At 37.6% G+C, this 24360-nt stretch overlaps 1 long non-coding RNA gene across 1 annotated transcript; it reads left to right on the forward strand.

Annotated features, from left to right (window-relative positions):
* The first annotated feature begins 3846 nt into the window (after nucleotides 1-3846).
* LOC140321985 (uncharacterized) lies at nucleotides 3847-22886 on the forward strand. Its single transcript, XR_011919089.1, has 3 exons — nucleotides 3847-3881; nucleotides 21888-21985; nucleotides 22757-22886. It is a non-coding gene; the product is annotated as an uncharacterized lncRNA (long non-coding RNA).
* Nucleotides 22887-24360: the final 1474 nt, after the last annotated feature.

The following is a 24360-nucleotide window of genomic DNA, read 5'->3' on the forward strand; positions in this document are numbered from 1 at the left end:
TAAAATAGTCTGCCAGGTGAACAATAACCTTGCCAAAAAAGTCACTATTTGTGTTAGCAAGCTCTTATCCTTAAGTGGTGACCACAGACTCCACCCTACAATATATACTGCTTGATGCACCAATTCTTGGTAATGCCTACATTCCCAAGGGCCAACCCTCTTCTGGTCACTATGTAATACCAGTCATGTAGCTGACTGACATATGATGCATTGCATGACACTCAGCTAAGCAGGAGAGAAGTATCAGAGGAATTGTTGGAAAAACTGGAAGCTTTGCTTTATCTGACATTAGTAGTGCAGCAAGCCATGGAACAGATGGTCATCCAGTACTTGGAGATAACCAGCCTGTGAGGAGTCTGCACATTGACCTTCCTCCACATATAGTCTATTCAAATACAAGACTAGTGTCTCATTGTAAATCTATAATAATATAATTTCTCCTAAATTCACTAGAAGCATTGCAGATATTTTCAAAGCCCCAGGTATGGTGGGTGCATGAACCACAGGGGGCTGTTGGTCCTAAAGAATTTTAAATAGTTTTAGTAACTCAAGCTGGCCATTTCAAAGGACAATCTCTGCTCGTTGTTGAAATTGCTAATATCATGGTTAAGTTACTATTGCTGACTTTTTTCATTGCTTGCTTCCTATCACACTTCTCATAAAATTTCTATTTATTGAGTCACTAACAGTGCATGCAGTCTTGGCATGTTTGTTCTAGACTAGTGACTCCCTAAGTAATTAGGTTTCATAGTTAACTGAGCACATAGCCTGGAGGAAAAAGCAAGATGTTACCTTTCATATTTTTGTTATGACAGGCTGTGCTTTTATGCTGCAACTTTAGGAGCCCCCACAGAGCCTCTGACCAGGAAGCTGGAAGTTAGTTGTAAATTGCACCCATCTTGGCAGGTGCAGCAGAAGAATAAACATGTTTTCATCCTTTTTCCAGAATTCGCTATTTGAATTGTGATTTTTTTCCAAAAATGCTTGTTTTTTTGTTTAATGAGATGTGTAATTAGAACTTAAAGGGAAGGTTCATACCTGCTTCGTGTTTAAGCAATCCCGCATGGCTCCTGGCAGTTGGCACCGTGCCTTGAAGTACCAGCGTCTGCACATTTGGCAGCTGATGACAGTACCATTTATTACCGCCTCCATTCATTCTATTTCTCAAGAGGCTGTGCATCCCTGGAATGAGGAAGAGGTAAACACACCATTACCTGATGGCCAGTGTAAACATAGCCTAATGCTCTTGTAAGGTATTCGATAGAAATAGGAATGTGTCATTTTCAATTTACCCACTAGGTGTTACTGTGTTCACTTTAATTTTCAATTAATACAAATTTATTTCAGCATACAGCACATATAAGTACATAAAGTACAGATAAAACAGACTTTTTTGTTGAACAAATCAGTATGTGAATTGTTTATAAATTTTGCTCTTTGAGGTATTGGTGTTCCTAATTTACAGGTTTTTTTTAGGGTATTACCCTCTAGATTAAACTTTTTACCAGAACTATGCAGGCACCATCAGATGGGAGGTCATTTAGCTACAGCTCACGGAACCCCTGGCAACCTCTGAAGAAACCCTAGGGTTCCACAGAACCCTTGTTGAGAAAGGAAAGATCCAGCAGACTTCAATGTTTTATGTATTACCACTATATTAGCAACTAATCAGGTAGGTGAAAATGGTCTTTATTAGGGATGAGCGAGAAGTCCTCTGACAGTCTCACGAAAATTTCCTCAATCTTCTGATGGGTATGAGAAATTTCAGCGAACCGATTTTGCAAATATCATTAAAGTCAATAGACCGGGTTTTAAAGATTAATAGCAAAGCCCCTATACATGTTGGAACCACCAAATGTGCTAGGTATGTGTAGGAGAACAGTGGGAACAAGGGAAAAATACAAAAGTTCCAAAAGACCTTGTGGTTTTGCAGAAATGGCAGGTAACGTGACAGCAGGCAAATAGGATTTTTTTCTGATGGACAGCGTACAGAAGGCAGCATAAACATTAGGACATTGAGAAAGGGTGGCGCTACGTGTGAACTCAACCCACTAGCAGCAGTCTCTGCCGTCAAAACAGCAGGAGACCGCATTGCTAGCTGGCATCATGACCTAGATGACGTGTTAGGAATGCCACCCCTAAAGTTGTGGACAAAGTAGCATGGTGACATTAGGCAAAAGGATGGAGGACCAGAGACGGAGCGTGGGACAGCGAGAGCAGTAGCAGTGTGTGGCCTCTGGTCAGCTATTGCCAGGGAGACTGCATTGGTAAGTGTCATGGAGAGCTGGGTGTAGTCCATCGCCAATGCCACCCAGAAGTGTGTAATACAAATATCTGAAATTTGTGATTAAACGTAGGAGGGCCAGACCAAGATGTTTTGTGCGCCAGCACTGTTGCTGTGGTCTGTGATGCCGGAAGCGGTGGGAAAGTAGATGATATTGATAGTTTGCATCATGAAGTGGATGACATGAATGCCAACCCTCAATCTTACAATACTTAGCTGAAAAATTAAGCAAAGGCAAAGGTACCTATCAGTGTGGCAGTACTGGGGGTTTTTACCTGTAGTTTGTTGGCCTCCCAAAAGCAGCAGAAATATAAAGTATATTGCTAGCTGTCACAATGGAAAGAATGACATTGGCGATTAATGTCACCCCTGTACGTTGCGATAACTAGCAGAAAAATTCAACTGAGGCAGGCTAAGCTGACAGAGTGATGGTGATAGCCAGCCGCAGACTCAGCACAGGAGCATGGTGACGTGGATTTGGCTAGACACCGAGAATGCCAATGCCTGAGAGAGGTTATCCATTACATGTGCATGTAAACTGGGTACATCTGTACGGGAAAAGTTATGCCTGCTTGGTATATTCCACAGCTGCTCGGCACAGGCCAACAGGTCACGGAAGGGAGCCGAGTCCACAATGCTGTACGGCAGTAGCTGCAAGGCCAATAGTTTGGCTAGACGCAAATCAAGTTCAATGACTCTTTTGTTGGTTGGGCCCATAGCCTAATGCCTTGTGCAGAACACTAGTAGAGTGGGCTGAAGGGACTGGGAGCTAGGGGAACTGAAGGGGTCACTGGAGTACCCATCTTGTGGCGACATCGAAACCTGCGGGCAGAAGCTAATACTTCCTCCCTGCTAGAAGTCTGTCTGAAACCAACCTTCTGAGATGTACTAGCAATGACAGTTGGAGGTGGACAAGGAGTCAATTGAGGTGAAAGAAGAGACGATGATGTGGTTGCACCTCCTTCAAGAGAACGCAACTACTGCTCCCACTTTGGTTTGTGGTTCTTGCGCATGTGGAAAAGCAGGGATGTTGTACCCAAACGTGATCTGGCCTGTCCTCTCCTGATCTGCCTGTAGCACAGGATGCAGATTGCTACGCACTGGTCATCATCTTTCAGCGTGAAAAAGGACCACACTGGAGAGGTGCGGGCAACCACTCTGGTGCTCTTTTTCTTTGCCGTCTCTGGGTCTGCTTGAGCTCAATCTCCCCCACAATCACATCGTTCGACTGTTCCCCTGCTTGTGCCCACTCGTCTGTCTCTTCTTCGTGACTCACATGAGGCAGATTTTTGGCCCCTTCCATCTCCAGTCTGTTGTTGCTGCTGCTGCTGCCTTTTCTCTATGTCTGTTTTGGAACTACTGCTAGCCCTTACACGCACTGGTGGTTCCCAGGCGACATCACGGTCATTATCGTCCTCATTTTCATCTAAGCCAACCTCTGCAAATGCAGCCACTGATCCAGAACCCTGGCCCAGCATGTCCTGACCACACTCTCCAAGGGTCTCAAAGTCTGCCTCCTGCTCTGAACTTCTCACTGACAGATCCTCAGGCTGTTCGTCAAACAACAAGGGAGAGTCATCGGGAGGTACAGGCACAGGTACATTAGCCACCCTAACATCTGTATTTGCTCCTGTCACTGCTGTGCTGGTTCCTGATGCTGCTGCAGAGAAACACCCCTGAGACCCAGTCCACAATCTCCTCCACATGACGTGGCTGTATGATTGTATTCTGCCCTCTCAATACATCTTCTACCGTACTGGTGCTCCGCACACATCTCATACCTGTTTGACAACTTGTGCTGCTGCCTCCAACAGTTTTCTGCTTCTGTTGTCCTACAGTGGCTGACAGCCACGCCGTCCCTTGGTCTACCTCTACCATTTTTTACCTATTTTGGCAAAAATGCACCTGTACCAAATAGTTTCTTTGGTAAATAGGAACAGGTATCAAATACTAAAATATCTGTATTTATTTTACAGTAGCACAGAAATTTCACTGTACCAAACAGTCTTCTTTGGTAAATAGGAACAGGTATCAAATACTAAAATATCTGTATTTATTTTACAGTAGCACAGAAATTGATTGATTGATTTTATTTAGCTTTAGTGAATGTACAGTGTGAAAAAAGATGGCTAACAGTGTCTTCACTAATACACAATATATATTACACTAAATGTGCTGACTGCTGACGATTTAACAAAACTAGCTATTTGTGGCACTATAAGTAGCAGCAACCACACATGTACCTTCAGTGCATGTGCAGTCAGTGAACAGCAGCTAAGAGTATAATACACACAATATAACTTGCACTAAATGTGCTGACTGCTGACAATTTAAGAAAACTGACTAGCTAGTAGCTTGTGAGTCAGCTAACACACAATATAGATTACACTAAATGTGCTGACTGCTGACAATTTAAGAAAACTGACTAGCTATGCGTGGCACTACAAGTAGCAGCAACCACAATTGTACCTTCAGTGCATGTGCAGTCAGTGAACAGCACCTAAGAGTATAATACACACAATATAACTTGCACTAAATGTGCTGACTGCTGACAATTTCACAAAACTGACTAGCTAGTAGCTCATGTAAAAGTAAAAATGTCTGCCTAACCTATTCTACATACACAATATCCTATACTAAACAGTACTACAGGATATATACCCTATAAAACACTGAACTATGCAGCTAACAATGAACTAAAAAGGCTCCTATACTGTCCCTGTCACACTACATGTCTCTCCCTCCTTCTATCCTATACACAGAACACAAGATGGAGTGACTAACCCCTCCCTCCTTCCCTGTATGTGTGTGCTCAGGTCTCTCCTGATTGGCTGCTGGGCCTTGCTGTGAATCCTGATTCGCTCCCAGACATGATTCCCAACGAAATTTCTCCGCGTTACCACCCCTTGTTTTTCCCTCGACCGTTTGGCAAGAACACGACCTCATGGCGAATCACAAGGCTGTTCTCACTTACATGTTCGGTAAGCAAGAAAGGCCCGATTCGCCGCAAGATCGAATTTACAAATCTTACTCACTCATCCCTAATCTTTATATAGACCTAGCTCTATGATAAGAGTTAGAACAAATGTGTTCTGCCACAGTTTGTCAGGTTTTATCTGACAATTATAATATATAATAATAGCAAAAGTTCAGTATCAGTAAAAGATAAGAAAATAAACAATTTAGCAAGTCAACATTATTATTAATAATAATAGTAATAATTATAATTGTGTGAACATAAAATGTAGTGGATAGCTAGTATTTTGACTTGCAAGCTTTCGATTCAAGCTTCAAAGAACAGTTTTCCTTTTTAGGCATGGTTTCATGTCATATTAAAACTTATGTCATAATAAAACATATAAAACCTTGGCAATGTATAGTCATTTTGTACATCTTTTGTTAGTTTAGTGTGGTCAAAAATGTGTTAGTGCTTTAGTCAAGTCACATAGAATATTGTATACCAATATTATGCAATCTTCTAATCAGCCAGCAGATGGAGCTTTACTCTTCTTTTCACACTTTTCTGAAATGCTACTGTTGGCAAAACTAGGGATGAGAAGAACAATTACACCAAAACACCCTTTGCAGTCAGCAATAGGTGGTATCTAGCATGCTGTAGTAGGTAATAGGGTAAATAGTGTGGCTTTAATAGCAGTATGGAGAAACCTGGGTGTAAGAGCAGTGTCATACGGTCAGGCCTGCAGGGGGTTAAATGATAGTATTATAATAAAGACAGTGCCAACAATATGTAGGTACACTTGTGGCAATCCTGACAATACATGGGAAATGCAGGGGATCAGGATCATAACAATTTAACAAGGTGTCCTGACAATACAAAGGCAACTAGTAAACTGGTATAGTTCCCTCCTAAAATTTATGTCTGTTCTAACAAAAACTTTTCTTTTATCTAAAATATATTTTTCAAATACATAAAGCATTTAAAACATTTTGTTATATAGGCTAGGTTATTATATGAGCTAATTATTTCAAAGCTGTCTTACAAGTTTCCTACATTACCCGTACATGTTTCCTATGTTATCTCATGGAGTCTAATTACCCCTCCTATTTGTTATCTCTGGACTACAGAACAATACATTTTTATATTGTGGAGAATAGGGTATAGGGTGTTTGAGCACTTTTACAAAAAGGACCTGGGCAGAGCTAACAATTCACAAAAATGAATTGTGCTGTCATCCTACAAAAGGAATTCGTCTAAAGTTATCTTTCCCCCTCTTCTTTAGAATGTCCTTATCTATAGCAATAGCATTACTTTTTTACAACCCTTCTGTTCCAGCCTGCGGTGCACTAAGCATCCCACAACCCTGAGCCCTGGGTGTTCCCATTGGCTGATGGTTCTACCCAAACAAAATAGCGGATGGGGACAAGTCAGGTTCTTGTACACTATACTACCCCACCATCAAACATTTCATATTCTTCAACTTCCACAGAAACAGTATGGAAGAGTGACATTAATACTTTTTTTTAAGGTAAAATGATCCTTTTTGCTGCCCATGTAAGTTAGAAGCTTACTTTGCAGAAATGACAAGTAAGCAGGTACAGTTTAGTTCCACTTTAAGGAGCATTCATTGTATGCTTTTTCAGTCTTTGGCCACATAGTGGTAAAATAGTAAAAAAACATCCAGGAAACAAACACAAATGGCTTGCATCTACCAGCGTACTGGTGCTCCGCACACATCTCAGACCTGTTTGACAACTTATGCTGTTACCTCCAACAGTTTGCTGCTGCTGCTGTCCTACAGTGGCGTACATCCGGGGAGTATGCCCCCTGCCAGATGCAGCAGATCACGCAACGTCATGCCTTCCACTGCTCATCTTTTACATATTCGGGCAAAAATGCACCTGTACAAAACTGTTTCTTTGGTAAATACGAACAGGTATCAAACACTGAAATATCTGTATTTTAAGTTTGACCAACAATGGATTCTGAATGATTGCTATAGGAACTATACTTTGCACAGAACACTGCTTTTTGCACTTTTTTTATTGAATAAGCAGCTGACATTGTTCATAATACAGAAGAAAAACGTTTTGTACCTTTTCATGTAAAACAATTTAGGAAGACTTTGCATGCCTTTTTTTTGGAAAGCACAATACCTTTCTTGTAAAAAAACCACATTTCTGATTGGCATGTTAGATCTTTTTTTCTATAATTACCTAGTTACATCCACCAGGGGTCACTGTTTATCCTTTGGATAATTGGTTATACTTCAATTGCTGAGCAATACAAGTACACCATTGCATCCCAGCTCACCCACTGTTTTATAGTATCAATCAAAAATAAATCCATAGGCAATCACATTGTGCTTGGATTTTCATAAACATAATTAAAGCTTAAGATGCAATTACTTTTCTAAACAAAAAGAAGGCTATAGTAATATGTATAATAAGTAAGCAGTGGAAATCCTAATGTAGTTTAGTAAAATTGGTATAAAGAGATCATAGTTACCATTGATTACCACACTCAGTTGCTCTGTAAACTGTAAACTTTTTGTGCCTTTCGTATGTTACCTGCGCAATTTAACCAACCGGTATTTATTTCAGGTCAGTGATTATATTGGTCTTTTAATGCACTGGTCTAGTACAAGGTGCATCTTGTACTTTTTTTTAATTAAATGACAACCCAATGTTTACCAGTTGATAGAAGCTACATTTTTTTCAGCTTGATACTTCCAGATGTATTTTAAGGCTCTTCTCTAATCAGTGGGGATAGGCCAGACCCTCCATCAAGGTTTATTGCTGTATGCCAAAGGAAATTCTGTATTGTACTAATGACTAATATCACCACACAACAAAGTAGGAGGAAATTCATAATTTTCAAGTTAAGTAGCAGACAATATTTATTTTTTTGTGATGCAGTGTTATGAATGCAGCCAGACTCATCCATCCTTCCCTCCGCTCCTTTCTTTGTAGTTCCCTTCATTGGCTTCAATTTCACCTTAGAATCAAATTCAAACTCCTGTGCTTTGCCTTCAAATCCCTACACAATTCTTGTCCCACTTACATTTCTGACCTAGTAAAAAAAAAATTTCCCCTAGCCACTCTCTCCGGTCCTCCAATGACCTACTAATGACTTCCCCACTCATCACACACACGGCTCAAAGACTTTTCTAGAGCTGCCCCAACTCTCTGGAATGGTCTTCCTCATCCTATTCAGCTTGCGCCTAGTTTCTGCTCATTTAAAAGAGCACTCAAAACCATTTTTTAAAACTTGCCTACCCATCATCTTTCTTTGTTTTTGCAGTCCTTGTCAAACATTGGTGTATTGCATCTTTAGGGTGTATTGCACACTACCTACAATATTGGAAATATAAAAAGTGCTATTAGGCATTAGTTAGGGAAAACTTTCAGTTCAGTGGCAGTTATCTCTCTTCCTCCATCATGTGCATAGATTCAGTTAGACAGCCTGGGATGTAGGTGTGTGATCTTTAAATGATCACATCTGCAATTATCGCAACAGTCTTCTAAGCTCTGAGAACAATCACACTGTTGCAGTATGTACAGCACCATGGCCTAATAAATAATAATGATATAACATGATGATTTTGAGCAATTATCTGATGTAGGTACATAGGAAGGTTTAATAAATATATATTATTTCTTTAGGAATATTTACTTGTGTAGAAACACCTCTCCAAACAATCGTAAGCTGTAAGACTGTCTGTGTGTGTGAATAAATGTTGGGATTTAGCTGTCATATCATAAGAGACCCTGATAATGACCTCTTTTCATACATAGAGATTGAAGGTGCTGGGTGTAAAAATTCCACTACTGGGTGTAACAGATTTCCTTAAAAGCTTCTGTTCTGTAGTTCTATAACATACATAGGAAATGTGATTTCTTGGGAACCTTGCCTTTCTTTGTGCTTTATTTTTGTTGGCCATGTCAGGTTAAGTATTTTGTTTATACAATTTTAAATCTGTTTCCTTTGGTCAACTAGATCAAAGTTACATCAGCTGTGGCACATGAACACAAAGAGGTGAATATCTCTGTTAAATTAAAGCATAACTCTAGTTTTAAAAAGGCATTGCTATAATTTCTAGTGACACAGCTGTTCATAAATCTAAATTTTGTCTTATAAATAATACCGATTCTGATCGAAAAACATGGGACTTTACAGGCCAAGAAAACATCAGTTTAAATAATGAACAAAACAACCTCAATTATATTAACAAAATAATTATCTATAATAACAAAATTTTATCATAAACTGCAACAATACTGTTTAAAAAACCTTACAACCAGGCTGCAGGTCTCAGAAGGTACTCCACCAAAATTTCCAAACCGATGCTCCAGCTTGGCCAGCACCACCTCAGCCATGACGAACATACCGTGAAGGGGGACCCTACCATGGAGGATCCCTCTTACCACAACCATTGATTTTTCCATGCCCAGGATCCCTGCCTTCTAAGACCCCAGCTGCCAAAGCACATACCCTAATTACTTACCAATTCCAGGGAGGGTAGGCGGGGAACGCTGTCTTTCCTCTATGCTGTCTATCCTTAAAGAGGGCCTCCTACTTCCGATTCCACTCTTTTAAGCCCCCTCCTCCTCAACTTTTGTGCTAGCACTACCCCTCCATACAGCTCTCAGACCACTTAACCCTTTCCTACCTTTTGCTGGGGCCTCACACTTCTGTCATGCAGGCCCTACGCTTAACTTTGTATATCTCCGGGCCTCACTCTAACCTTTGTTATCAGCTTTTTTCTGGTACTGCTGACAGCACAATATTCCACAAACCTCAGTTCCTTTGTATCATTTCTATGCTCCTCCAGTTGCTGCTTTGTCACTACATGGATGTAGGTTTAACCTACATGTAGGTTTGGAGTTAAGACTGTGTGAAATAAACACCATGACAGCAGAAAAGTACATTTCAGAGGGGAGAGGGGATTCAGAGAGGGGATTTCTTAGTTCACACCACTACCTCTCTTACACTGTACCAGCACACAGACATTCCTCTATGGAAGATTTGGTTGGATGTTATTCGGCCCTCCCCTCAGGCACGTTGTCTTGGTGTCACCTTTGACTCGACCCTGCTGCGCGCTCTCCCCTTCCCTTTCATTACGATCGGTCGTCGTCCATCGTCCATGGATCCGCCAGGACGGTCGTCGGACGATGGACGACGACCAACTGTACACACGGCAGATTTTCGCCCGATAATTGGCCGATACCGATCATCGGGCGAGAAAAATTTGCCGTGTGTACGCAGCTTAACAAATGTTCTTTAAGAAGACTACACTGTACAGAACGTTTATGGTTTTTAGCCTGCTCTACCACTATAGGAAGAAAAGTGGGTGCTGGAAAGACATGGGTCAAACCTGTAACAACACAGCACATTCATGTGAGAGCTTTGATCTGCCAACCAAAAGGCTACATTCATTCATTCTTATAATTTAGTTAATGCATGAATCAATTTCTGCATTCTATCCAAATAACAGAGACAACACAGAGAATGTGTTTGGCACTTTATGCAGCTGCTTCCTGAAAATGTGTACTTCCCTAGCTGGAGAAAACATTGTGAAGTTAATAAGTTGGGCAGATGTGTTTCCCCTATTAAACATAGCCTAAAATTCCTAATGATTGGACAGTTCCTTCTTGGATGCGCTGTAGAATAGTTGTGTATTTATAGAAATTAAACTCTTGTTTAACATGGTATACATGGTGTACCTCACACTGATACTCACCTAAACCATTACTGTTTTTAATTAAACCTTTAGTTTATTCTGCCTATATTGTATAGGTTTATGCTGGGTAATCCTAGATTTAGATTTTTTTTGGAGAACTGCAATTCTAACACAGCATAGGTCCTAATAGAGCATGATAAAATAGAATTTAAACTTACTGTAGACATAGCATACATGTATTACAGTCCTTGCACCCCCAAAAAAATCTTTAATTCAATTATCCCAGGATAGATTCCTTCTACAAGCCCAAATCTTCCACAACACTCATCAGACCTCATCAGAAGCAGTGCCAGAATGTACTTTCCACTGCAAGAGAATGTTCTGAACCCAACTTCTCTGACCAGGACCTGACCAAGATTGATGTATTTCCCTGGACCCTGTCACTATTCACCCCTCCAGCTCTCTTCATGTGACACAGGGATATTTAGTCACAGCTGTAGGCAAAGCAAAAGGACTAGACAGGCTACATTTTAAGCAATCTATGTCTCACAATTAAGTGTTTTTCTTTCTATACCCATAATACAAAAGCACAGATTTTCCTGTCATTCATGATCATTGTGGGCAGGTATATTCGGCCTGATTTATTAAAGCTCTCCAAGGCTGAAACGGATGAAATTTCATCAGTGAAGCTGGGAGATCAAGCAAACCTGCATGGAATTCTTCAAATCATTTGCAGTGTGGTAGCCAATGTTTTGAATTCCAACCAGATACATTCCAGGTTTGCTGAATCACCCAGCTCCAGTAATGAAAGTGCATCCTGTCTTTGCTTGGAGAGCTTAATTAAATCAGATCTATAGTCTTTTGTTATTTTAGAAAGAATGTAGCGTGTTCAACTACTCTGGACCATCTGATTTTCCCTGCCATTCAGCTCTTCATTATGCTAGAAGTCCTTAATACTGCTTGACATTTTGGCTATGCAAAAGCATAGAGTCTGTGCTGGTCATAATGGTTCCAAATGTATATGCAGTTGGTTTTCTTTAAGTGGGGCAAACCGTTTATTTTGGTTAAGGTCTGTTCTGTGTTTTTTAGAATACTGTTAATAATTACTTTCTGTCTGTTTAATATTTCCCCCCTTATATTGTGAATTTCTTTGTTATTATTATAGATTTTATTTATTTAGTGGTAATGTAACCTAAAGCATGCTACTATGTGTCTACATTTTTTCACCATCATCTCTGTCAAAGTGTAACTATATAATCTGCAATGAAAAATGGTTCTTAAACCCATGTTTGTTTAAACTGCTTAAGACTGTATTTCCCTGCTAATTTCTCATGTGTGACTGTAAAGCGCTGGAATGGTCATATTACTGCTGAAATACTGGCATGAATTCTAGTCAAGCAATGTAACTTTTTTTCCAGCTTTATTAGAATCTAGGAAGCAGACTCGACATTTCATTCAGATAATGTTCATGTTTATTTTGCATTTATTTTATGGTAATACATACGTAGATTTGCAGCCAAAATCACGAAGCCTGTCTTCAAGGAGCCTAATTCTACAGGTTTAGTTATTTTTCTCTGTCAGCGCTATGAATTTACTTTCCCCAGCTGACTGGTTTCAACACTCACAATCTCTATTTAAAAATAAACATGGCTCAAATATAAAGCTGTCTAAGGTAGATCCTAAAATTACTTGCTTTATATATACTCTACCTATATATGTGGATATTGAGTAGGATTTTTTTTTTTGCTTTTTTCAAATGTATGGCCCTGTTTTTTTTATAAACATTGTTTTACTTATTTCTTGCTATGATTTTGCTTGCTTTACTGAAGCAGTACAATATATTATCTACAAGTAACAAAATATAGTGCCCCATTCTTTCATCTAAAGTGTTGGCTACAGTATACAGATTCCATTTCACTACTTTAGCCAATGCAAATTATGGTGGTTTCTTCATTCTTGTACTTTAATCTTTAACCAACATCTAGGTGTACTTATCCAAGGCAGTTAAAGCAAGGACATTGGATAATGTACTATTTACAGGATGAAGTCAACCTGTACACCATTGGTTTTGTGTAAGAATAGTCTACACAAAATGCCTTCTATTACCTTAATCAACCAGAAAAAAAACTATTCTATGTCCCTCTTAAATTTAGCTACACTATGCCTTATAGTGGCATGACTTTTCTGACTTCATGGGTATGCTACCCAAATTGCCATTCTTCTGTCCAATTTGAGCACTCTCATTGACCACTGAGCCTTGACCAGGGAAAAGTATTCCAATGTAAGTCCCAATCAAGTATCAACTCATACAAGGCTATTGGGGGAACTAGGGCTAGCTGAATTGAATAAGACATTGGCCTTTACATACATTGCACATAAAGGTCAGGATGAAATTTCCAATAGGCCAAGGTAGTCCTGGTGACAAGAGTGACAATTTGGATTGTCACCACACTGAGTTTTAGAGAGTGACCAATATTGAGGTAATAGAAAAATGGAGTCATGATAGGAGAAGGTGGAGGTTGAGTGGGTGAGAATGGGATATATAAATAATGACAAATATTTATACCATTGCATTTTCTAGTTGTTAGTAGATTGAATTGTCAGTAGATTGACTATACAAAAAGTAAGGGGAATTCTCCCTTAGGCAAAAATCCCCATTGAATGATTTTCTTTTACCTCTTCTTTTTTTCCACCTCCCAGAGCTAGTCTAGATCTCTTGGTCTTTGGGTTAATGATAACCAAGACAAATATATGGGATGACTGTACCTGTACTGTAACTGTACTGACTGTAACTGTAGCAAAATACAGACAGCAATAACATCACAACAAGGGTTTTAATCCTTCCCTACCTTATGAAAAACTGAAAAAAAAGTTTTGGCTATACGTACTAATATACTGCACATGTACAGGGAATGCTCAATTATCTCAGTTTTATCTCTCAAGGAGTTAAGCTGCTAGTTTAAAATGTTCCCTTATAAAACATACATGAAACGAATCAACAAGTCTATGGAGATTAGCTGGTTTTCTCAACAATCCTAAAGAGAATTTTTACAGCAACTGTGGTGGTCTTTCATTGCATTGCCTGGTGGGTCATTACTTATACATAACATTAAAACTGGTTTAGTAACCTTATCTAAATAGCCAAGGTGGATTCTATCTTGTTTGAAATTGTTTTTGTTTTGGATTATGATGCCATTTCATAATGAAAGATTATTTATATGATGTCTGAAATACCACCATTTAAATGTGAAAAATGAGGAATCTGCACAGTGTGTCTTTTTACACAGTCAGCAGGAGGCTGCAAGTTGAAAAACTCCTCAAAGGAGATATAGTTCCGACTTGTCTAAGCCTCACTTTCAAGGAGGTCCTTAACCTTGTAAAGCTGTTAAATGCCAAAGCCAGATGGCAACAGCTGTCAGCTTTTCATTGAACTGTTTAAATACCCAAAATGAGATCTCTATATTAAGGTCGGTGAATGCAACAGCTTTTTAGAGACTTACTTGGTCATTTTAGGAATTTATGCTGCACTAGATAAATATATAAATATTTCCTTTATGTGGATAAAAGTATATGCTAATAACATTTAAAGTATAGAGCCAGCTTAATAAATAGAATTTTGTAATCTTCACCCAAAGATTTGTAGCTATGATATGACTACTTTGAATAGCCAATCATTTTCACAAACATGGATAAGTAAAGTAACTCCTCACTTCCCCTTACTCTTTACTAAGCTGTATTAATAAATCATCCTTTCTGTATCTGCTATCCTTTGCAAAACAAAATAGGAATATTAATCAAATGTTCATCTCTTTAAGCAACACTGATGGTGCCCTCACTCATTTTATTCAGATATTTGGTTGTATTTAGTTCAATTCTATCTATATTTGAAAAACATTATTACTATTTGGGGTCAAACTAAAGAAGAATCGACTAGATAGGCTGGGAAATTTTGGTTTGGTTTTGGTGTGGTTGAAGCATATGTGGAATTAAAAAATTAACTTTAGTCTTGCGTTTTGAGATACTGGCAAATTGCTGTGAAGCAGAGCTATATCTTTTGCAGGCCTCTAAAGCTCCTGCAATTACATTATGGTGCACTTACAGATTGACAATCAAAAGTCCGGCAACCTCCGGACCTGAGGTGCGCCGGATTTTTGAAAATTCTGGATTTTCTTTTTTATACTTACCTCCACACCTCCACACACAGGCCAGTCTTCCTCTGACAGAACCCGCGAACATCTGGCACAGTTCCAGGGAGCAGGCAACAGGGACGTCTCAATGTGTATTTAGCTTAGCAAGCAAGACCTAACAGCTGTTTCTGCAGAACAGCACCATGAAAACATTAGTGGCCAAAGAGTGCACTGCAGTCCCTGTTTTGAAAATGTGATCCGAAATTCATGCCGGGAAGGATTATCATTAGGTGGATTTTTGATTGTCAACCTGTATGTGTGTTAATACTGTATATATATAATACTGTCATAAGAAATTTTTATATATGGTGTTTTAGAAAGAACACTAGTCATGAGAAAAAAGACAGGAGTGTGGAATGGTATATGCAGTAATATGATTTACTAGATTATCCTCAGCTATTCATATAGGGATTTTTTATTAGCCAAGTACAAAGAACAAAACAGATGTCTCTTAGTAGGTCTACTGATCCCTGCAGTCTTTATAGATTGCTTAGCTGTACAGTCTACATAATTTACCTGGAAAATGCTCCATGAAATCTATAGAAAACAAATGGGCAATTTATTATGCTCCTGTACGAACATTTGCACCAGTATCTGCCAGATTAATCCAGTGCAAATCTGCCTTGCTGGAAAAAATAGCTGACTAGTATACGTATTACATGAGCTTGCAATTTAATGAAACAAGTTTCAGAAATTTCCTGGAGTTTTGTATCTTAGAAATATATGGGACTGATGATTGGCTTAGACTAGGTAGAAGTCTATAAGTAATGCTTTATTTGATATATGGTTCCAGGATCAGTGGAAAAGTAAGTCGTATATTGTGCCATACATGTAAATTAGTCCTCAGAATGATTAACTGGTAACTGGAGCAATATTTGCTGTAGAAAAAGTAACTAATAGAAAAATTCTCCCACTACAGGTTTCTCAAAGTAAACTATGGGGAAAAGGGTGGTACATGTAAGTGGTACATGACTTTTTGGACCTGATTTATGAAAGCTCTCCAAGGCTGGAGAGAATAAACTCTCAGTAGTGAAGCTGGGTGATCCAGCAAACCTGGAATGGATTTCTTAAATGTAATTTGCTATTTGTTAGCAAATGTTTTCAATCTGGGGCCAGATCCATTGCAAATTTGCTGGATCATCTAGGTTCAGTGATGAAAGTTTATCCTCTCCAGCCTTGGGGGAACTTTCATGAATCAGTCCCTTTGAGTTCAAAATACTGAGTAATGCCACTCAAAATAATTATTATTTGAAGGAAATTGTAGATTTTTAGCACTACAAACTTTTAAAATGTGAATGGATGCTACAAAACTCTCCCCATGTACACAGGCCCGAACTTTTATCACAGCTAACCCTCAGGCAGTTACATTACACAGCTGAAATGCATGTATTAGTGTTCCTCTACCTACCAAAGGAATTGTATTTCTATCTATTAATTAGGTTTTTACAACACAGCACATTTGTGAAGCTCATCGCTATACATTATAAATGTGATTTTTTTTTCCTTTCCTTTTCCTTCCCTATTGGTCCCTTAGATATTACCAAAAGAGAATCTCCCTTTGTATGTAGTGATGAATTTAGGAGGATTGTTTTTAGCTGTGAACATATTGTATGTATAGAATTTGATATGTAAGGTATATTTATTTCACCAAAAGTGGTGTTGTCATCTGGTGCATGGTTTTACTAAAGATTGGCACATACATTTATGAATAAATGTAATATTAGGTCTCTCAGCTATCCTGAAGAAGCAGACTCTAAGAATTGTGAAACACGTCCATTGGCCTAATGCTTTTTGACTTTTGGTTTCATCATGTGGTTATCATGACACAAATATCTAAAATATTTTGTATGTAACATTTGTTTACGTTTGTGGTTTTAAGATTTTTGTAAATTATTAAAGTGTTACTGGCATTTTGAAAACGTGTTTTTTTTTTATGAGATGCCTTAAAAGTCCCTATAGACCATATTGTATAAAAAAGTGTACCTCAAGCCAATTTTTTTTTTTCAATTAGAAATAGAGCAGGGAAGGTTTAGAACTTTTCTCGGGTTCTTACTGTTATTTGGGACCCTATTAGCAAGATTTATCCTCGCTTCCTTTCGAAAAATCTGAGCCTTCCTAGCCTTCTGAGCGTTTCTAGCCTTCCATTATACTACTAGGAAAAAAGTGTTTTATTTCCTTAATTGTAAGCAAACCAGGAAGTGATGGTAAATCTCCCTGATCAGGCCATTGATAGGCATGTTTTAGTTGGACATAAAACAAAGGTAAAATGTTTGAATTGAATTGAATAGAGTTTTGATGGGTTAGAAACACTATCAGATTGGTATTGTTGTTGATGTACATATTACGGAGATTCACTCCCTTTCACTTTCCTGATCACCAAGTCACCAAGAATGAAAGTGACGGAAAACCCAGCTTTTAAGTTGCCACCATTCCCTAATGGGGACAATTGTTCCTGTGGCAATTGTCTCACATTGAAAGAAGATCCTCCTACTTCACGCTAAATCTACAGGACAGGAAGTAAGGAAAAATTTGCCTAATGAGGCAATAAAAAAAAAAAAAATTGAAATACTGTCTCTCTCTGCTTTCTACTCTGTCCAATATGGAAACAAACACTGTTGGCTTTAGTTATACTTTTAGTAGTGTTTAGTAGTAGTAGTGTTCTCATTTCCTCATCTTGCTGGCTGAACAGTAAAACTAGAACAGACTGATTTATTTGCTCAACTCTGTTCCTACTATTAGCCTTTACCATGCTAAGGTGGCAATTTTCATAGCATATCATTTCCAGCGACAAAGAGTGACAGATGAACAAATGAGCAATGTACACACAGTGTCTGTTCTATGAAGAGGGGAGGAGGGAAGACAAGTAGCATCCTGCTGTGCTCTTCTTCTCTGACTTGTATAGTGGCCGATTTCCATTGGTTATTCATGGATTCATCAGGACTAATCTACAAAGGACTGTACACATGTCAGATTCTCACCCGAGACAAGCATGACTGTTCCTATTGGGAGAGAATCATCTGACCTGTGTACATAGTCTAACAATTTGGCTTGCAGCATACCTGACTTGCTTCCAGTCAAAATTGTACTGCTTAGAGGATGATATCAAGTCAAATGCATATACTTGCACTAGTTACTACTAGGCAAATTTAAAAAAAAAATATGCATTAACCCATAATAGAATGGTTTGCTTAGTCCGGCTGCCCCCCCCCCCCCCACCCCTTCCTAATTCACCTATTATACATTACAAAGATGAAAAACATTCCTTTAAAGAAAAAAGTTAGAATTATACTTACTGGAACCCGTCATCTGCATTGCTGGGTGTGAGATCACCATTGTTCTGGCTTCAGTTCTTTGGAATGCAGAGCAAGATTAATCTCCCCTCCAGTTAATTGCAAAAATTGCAACTTCATGCAAGAGTTTGTTTACTCTGTGTTCCATGAGAACCTACCCAGAAGGACAGTGATATTATCCTCACCAAGGTAATGTGGGCAGGGGTATAGTAAGTATAACTGTAATGGTATAGTTTACTAATACACATCCCCTTACATATTATAGGTGATACATAAATGGGGGCCTTATTATAGTGGAAGGTCTGCTATAATGAATACAGACCTGCATTGAATTGGTAAAGTGTTTCTTTTATCTGCCTGAAGTTCTGCTTTAATCATTATTTCTTTAAATATTTAGAGGCCTTAATGTTGGTCTTTTTCTGTTCATCATTAGGCTAAACTTTTTTTTTATAACCATTGCTCACTTTTAAGTCTTTAATCCTCTGTAAAACATTATACAGAGATGGTTTTGATAGAAAGTGTTAAATGTATGTTTAGCAGAACATAAAGACATAAGATTTTCTCATTGAAATACGAAGTGCTCATCCTTTGAAAGATTATTTTGTTTGTTTCAACATGAGAAGCCAAAATTGCAGATATTTATATAGATGTTATTTAAGAAAGTCAAGGAAATTATTTGGCAAGACACACTGTATTGCTTTTTAAATTGTTTATTATTATACATTGTAGATTAAAGTGTTCAGAATCTAACAATATTGTATATCCACAGTGTTTACATAAAATGTTATATACACAGAGCATTTATTTACATTGATATGAGTAACATGATTTAAGTGTATTCTGGTGAGAGCAAATACATTCCTTAGAATTTGCATGTTAAATAATACATACTGTCATCTTTGCATTGCATTGATGGATTGCTGGTCTTCCCTGTTCTTTCCTTTTTATAGGCTTTGAAAGAGACTCATCAAGATGTTAAGCAACTTGGCAATTTCAAGGACCTAAAGACAAAGCAGAAAAAGAATAAGCAAAACATTGGCCTGCTTAAAGCGTGACTTCAGTTTAATATCCAAAGTTTTTCAATGTCTTTTGTTATTTTTTCTTTGAATTGTGAATGCATTGCCAATAGGCTTTACCTCATAAGTAAGCTTGTCCATGGGCATTTTTTTAAGTTTGCCTATATAAAGTTTTCACTAACTTTTAATTCTGCTGATTGTCTCTCAGTCAAGACACTCACACAGTTTTTAAGATTTCTGTTATGCAAGGTAATAAGAGAATGTTATATTAACATACTAGATAGTATATTCTATAGGGCAGTTCACCCATTTCACATTGAAGCTCCTAATGGAGCACTGTTTAGGTCTGGGAAAATGTAAAAAGCAAGTTTGCCTTTAAGCAAAACTAAACCCCACTATACTCATCTGACCCATTTTGTCCAGGGCGACACCATTTTCTTCTTTCTTCTCTTCCTGGATATAATATTTGTCCATCCTGATTTGCTGGGCAAAGGATGATGGCACATGGAAGTTCATTCAGTCCTGGCAAGCACAGGGGAAGCTTTGATTGTCTGGTATTCTAGCAACCAATGCATGCACAGCTCAGTGGAACCTTAGATTTGCTGTATTCCCTGCTCTGCAGACTCCTCGTTCATGCAGCTGGTCCCTGTTACCTATTTCAGGCCCCAAGGTTTGCCCCTACAATTCAGGACCAGTAGTTCTACAGGGAAAGTGAGAGTGCACCTTTGACCTTGTAAAGTATTTACTATTTGAAGTAGTGTTTTCTTTTTAATACTTGGAGTTTAGCTTTAAAGTATAAAAGAGGGCATGTCCTAGATTGTAAGCTCTTTGGGGCAGGATCCTCACCTCCTGTGTCTCTGTCTGTATTTGTCTGTCATTTGCAACCCCTATTGAATGCACAGCGCTGCGTAATATGTTGGCGCTATATAGATCATGTTTTTTTATTATTAATATTATTAATATTAATAATAATAATGTCTTTCAATACTTTATCAGCCCTTCTACGGTGGCCACAGAGGGTTGATGATGGACCTAGAAAATGTACTGCTAGACTTCCTGAATAATAAAATAATCTAAAACATTTATCAGTTAAGGAAATTGAGTGTATCAACAGTGTATCAAGCTTTTTTCAAACTGTAGCCTTCAGAACAAAAATACTTGTAATAAAGCATTGAATTCCCAAGTTAATAGGAAGAACCAGGTAAAATGTCGGAAAAAGTCATTTTGTTTTTGCAAAAAAAAACGTCTGTTGTTGAATTGTGTTCACAGCTTCATGGAGCATAAAGGAACTACCATGACTGTATTTCCTATTTTGAGTATAGTGGTCTGGCAGAGCTTATATGCATGGAACCAATTATGCAAAACTGAGGTACAGCTTGGAATTTTGTATGAGTCATGTTCCCTAAACTGTGTGTATATTTCCCCAAAGCATTATCACCTTTATATACAGTGTGTCACAACTGGTGATTGCTTAGGCATATTGAAACAAAAATTGATTTTTTTGAAATTCTTTGCCGCAAATATTTCATAACTAATCTTTTTTATATGAATCTATTAAGGTGGAAGAAATTGCACAAAATTTTAAACAGCTGGAAATTGCCAAGCACAATCTGATTACAACAATTACATTCCTTTTCAATCTACAGGTGATCACTGCAGAAGTCAACTCTCTGGAGTAATTCTTTCACCTCTCATGACATCATTAATAATTTGTTGTCAATAAGCAAAGGTTTTGGTGGTACAGATATGATGATTGTCATTGATTGTCTTCAGCTATCTTGTTTTCCAAAAAAATGTATTTCTTTGACTTTAAATTTTGTCATTGTTTATTGTTACAATTTGGAGGCTAAATAATAGAAAGTATGTGTTTTTTAAAAACAAAGGATCAATTTGAACTTTGGAGTTTGAAATAAAATGTCTTTTTTTTTGTTTTTTCATCTGTGTTTTTTTTTTGCAAAATGATCTTTACTAAAAAGCAAAAATAATATTATTTACAATTTTTCGAAATATAAAGCACACCATACGTATCATTGACAAAAATGAATGGTTAGAAATAACAAACAGCATTTTTAAAATCCCTGGTGCAGAGTTTAATTTTGAACTGGTGATTAGGTACCAGTGTATGCTGTCTTTTTTGACTGTTCAGAAAAATGCATTATTATATCAAGGGTTAAGGATTAATAAAAAAAAATGAAAATCCCTTATGTTCCTTGCTATATATATATATATATATATATATATATATATATATATATCATATATAGATGTATATCACACTATTTATCTCACAGTTAAGGCCTACAGGTAGGTGTGACCCCAAATCATCTTTTTTTCCTATAATACAATGTTAATATATACAATAGAAGTATAATTTCCTGTAGGTTTTTGTTCCGTTTTCCAAAATATATATTTGCAACACTTTGTTACATAGGCTTTAGAATTAAACTATATTGTGTTATTTTGCAAAGCATAGAAAAGAAGGGCTGTACAGGAAAACTGTCTACCTCTATCCAAGGGAAGTGAATGACTTGGAGAAATGTATGAAGTATATGGATATTTGTTGCAGGTAACAAACAGAAATCAATGTGTAAGCATTTAAATGAAGGGTGTTCAAGGCAACAGTAAACAATAAACCCCAACTAAACTTTAAGTTTAAATTACCTAGGTTTGTTCCAGGTGTATTAAGCCTTTCAGAGAATCAGTAAACAAATCTGTAAAATATAAGTATGGTGAGGAAAGGGCTCTTACTCTCTTTGTTGAAGAGGTGGTCCCATTGCGGAGGTCTGACATACCTCTCAGCTGAGTTAGAGCTTTAGCTCTGCAATTAATCTTTGCTGATAAGGGAATTCTAGCTCTGAGGTGTGTTGGACCTCTGCAGAAAGAATTCCACTTCACCACTGCTTTTTTAAGAAAACTGACAATGTATGAAATGTATTCAGTAAGTTTGGTTGGGCTTTAAATACACTTGTGTTGTAAATAAATGCTTTCCACAGGGCTTGTATTATTATTGGTCACATCCTATACAGTTCTACTTTTCACCAGCAATGTTGGAAGATTCAGTATTTAGCCTATGATTTAAAAAAAGATGGGTATCATCATTATGCACATTCACAGTTGTTGTATGAAAAACCTATTAACTGTGCTAGGGTCTATAAAATTTGCAGTAATCAAAAAATTTTTCAATGTCTTTCTGATTACATTGTTCCTTCCTCCAAAATGGCAATAGTTATTACATACAGTAATGTTCTTTCTTAGTTTACATCTGTTTCATTTCTAACTACATTGCTTACTAGATTTCATTTTGGTTGAACAATGTTATTTTTCATTCCATTTATAGAACATTTCCATTATGTACCCATGTCTCTATGTAATCTGTGGAAACATTTGGAGATCCATCACACTTAAGCAGGCACTGATCAATGGAGGATTGATGGGAACCCAGAATGGCATCTCTTTTTTCAAATGTCAATGGAGACCATGATGGATTGTTTAACTCTGATATTTTTAGTTGTGTCTTTGTGAAGCCTCTTTCCTGATGTTTATGTTTTGATAACCGCTCCATCTGGTTGTGATAAGAATCATGATTTGCACGGAAATGAAAGGCACACCCTGCACATTGCTTACATCTCCAGCATTCAGAATAAGGAAATACAGCTTGTTAAAGCCAGAATAAATAGACTTTAGGCTGTTGCCTTTTATTTCTCTCACTGGCAACAGCTAAAATTGGGTATTGTCCTGTTTATTGATACACTCCCATTCAATGTCACACATATTTAACACTTCATATTCTAGCAGCAACACTATTACAGTATATGGTACATTACAGTATATGGTCCATTACAGTATACGGTCTTCATATTGTTTGTGTAATGAAGATAATATAACCTTTTCAACTTAGGCTTCAATTTAATTTCATAACAGAAACATTAAGTGATATTTAAAATCATTTGGCCTGAATTAATAAAGCTATCCAAGGCTGTTTTCAATCCTGGACCAGATCCATTTCAGGTTTGCTGGATCACCAAGGTTTACTGATGAAAGCGTTTCCTCTCCAGCTTTGGAGAGCTTTAATAAATCAGGCCCACTGTCACAATTCCTTGTCAGATGCATTTCCTAGGAAGACTGTTACCTCAAGTTCAAAGTTAATGAAAATCTAAACTCCTAGGTACATTGGATTCAATTTCTGACTATGTACAATGATGGTACCACTATAAAAGGTTGGAATGAAGCTTGATGGTTAGCTTTAATAATTTTTAAGCTACTGACACTAAAAAATATGCGGCAAGTGAAGTCAAAATTCCTCATCTATATGAATTTTTTGGGTCACTGACTGAGAAAGTATAGTAAGTAAGGCAACTCTATCACATAAAAAAATAAATCCCTGTACTTCCAAATAAAACTTAAACAAATATCACATACATTCCACTGTGCGTATAAAGACCAAGGCATGCACGGTTAAGAAAACAGCTTCCTAGAATTTCACTGCTTAGAAAACATAAAGGAACCACCAAGTCCCCACATTATCTTTGAAACAAATAAGAGTGAATAAAAAAGCATTTAGCAGACACTGCAGTTGTGTTATGGTTTTTGGAACAGTGTTCCATGATCAGTTTTACTCAACAGATTTGTTAGACATTAATTGGAAAGTTCTTGTAATGCCTGGTAAGTGTTTTGTGTGTATTTTGGTGGTTTAAAAGCATTTTCAATGTGATTGGATGGGCTAGGAATGTAGGAATGTAATATATACTGCTGGTGCTGCATCTCTCAATATTTATCTAAGGAAAACAATGTGCAAAGTTTGTTTTGGGTACTGGCAATATTATCCATATAGGACAACGAAGTTGCCACTTCAGAAATGCATTAAATACCGGTTTTTTAGAAAGATGACAATGATGGGTTTACTTCTCAATGCATTTTGCAGAATCAGGCAGCTTCTGTAGC

This window comes from Pyxicephalus adspersus, chromosome 1, assembly GCF_032062135.1.
Source record: "Pyxicephalus adspersus chromosome 1, UCB_Pads_2.0, whole genome shotgun sequence".
Lineage (NCBI taxonomy): Eukaryota > Metazoa > Chordata > Amphibia > Anura > Pyxicephalidae > Pyxicephalus > Pyxicephalus adspersus.